Source organism: Elephantulus edwardii, unplaced genomic scaffold (genome assembly GCF_000299155.1).
Source record: "Elephantulus edwardii isolate Elephantulus edwardi_28Jun2011 unplaced genomic scaffold, EleEdw1.0 scaffold00047, whole genome shotgun sequence".
NCBI lineage: Eukaryota > Metazoa > Chordata > Mammalia > Macroscelidea > Macroscelididae > Elephantulus > Elephantulus edwardii.
Window position 1 is genome coordinate 2,727,475 of NW_006399797.1, and position 1,415 is coordinate 2,728,889.

The following is a 1,415-nucleotide window of genomic DNA, read 5'->3' on the forward strand; positions in this document are numbered from 1 at the left end:
CAACTTTTTGAGAAAGCACCATACTGCTTTCCACAGTGGTTGCACCATTTTACACTCCCACCAACAGTGAATAAGGGTTCCAGTCTCTCCACAACCTCGCCAGCATTTGTTGATTATCACTTCACATTTTTAACTGCTCAGTTTTTTAACTATGTCAACTAGTTCAAATCATGCTTCATGACTTTTAACCAAAAATTGCCTTTCTCTCACCCTGTTTTCTTTTTCATTTAAAATAAACTTATTTTCTACATGATTTAATATTTTAATGGAAGAGTTATAAACAGTTTAACATGATAGATGAAAAACAATCAAATATTTTTCCCATTATATTTAAAAAAAATAAAAATATCTATTGTTACAAAATCCTCTCCAGAATTATAATCTTGTTCTCATGGGGCTTTTACTTGAACGTATAAGCTTTGTCATAGCTATTGGGATTGCCTAGAACCACAGTTTCAACAACGTAATAATTAAAGTAGCATAAATTGTATGTTTTTGACCACAATGAAAAAGAATATGATTTCTGGAAGCAATCTCTCTTCACCATAAAAATTGAATTTTTCCATCAGACTTAACACCACTTCCAGTTATTAATATGCAATTACAATTTCATGAGATTTTACATCTAGAATTAATTATCATTTTAATATTTTATCTTCCCTTCATATTTGATATTAGAAATGTGCTATTGAAGCCTTTCCTCTAGATATAAGCTATATTAAGAATCTTGAATTTCATGCCACGTAAGTGGAAGCACGAGTGTCATTGCCAAAATGGTAGGACCAGAACAATGTTAGATTACTATATATCTAGAAATATCACTGTGAATAGTGTGAGAGTAATTTATTTTTAAGCAACAAGGGGGTAGGAACATAATAATTGAGGAACAGGAACAGATTTCAGAAATACATGGCTTAATTGATGTCCTGAGGACCTGGAACAGCTGGAAACCTTACTTCATTATGCACTCCTTCTCACTGGAAAAGAAGAGCATGAGACACTCTTTCTAGCTGTGAAAACACCCACTATCTCCTTTCCCTATTGTAACCAGAGCCACAATTTCCAAGTTACATATTCAGAATTTCTGACTAATTATCTGCTCCTAGAAGAAGTGGGAATTCTTTGGAGAAGTGAGGAGATTTTACAGCCTCTATGTTGAATTACGTCTCAAATTAGAAAACACTGACATGTCTTCTGAAGTGAAATTTCAGCCACCACGAACAACAATTTCCCAAATTAACTGCAGATGAGTTTATTTATTTAATGTGTGCTGCTATTCAAATGAGCATTATCTAGACTGACATGTGGGATCAGGCTGAGAACAGATGAGGAATCTGGCAAGGTGCTGCTTCCCTCATTTAATAGGAGCATAAATTCACTTGAGAAATCATTCACACATAAGCAATTGTAGATTT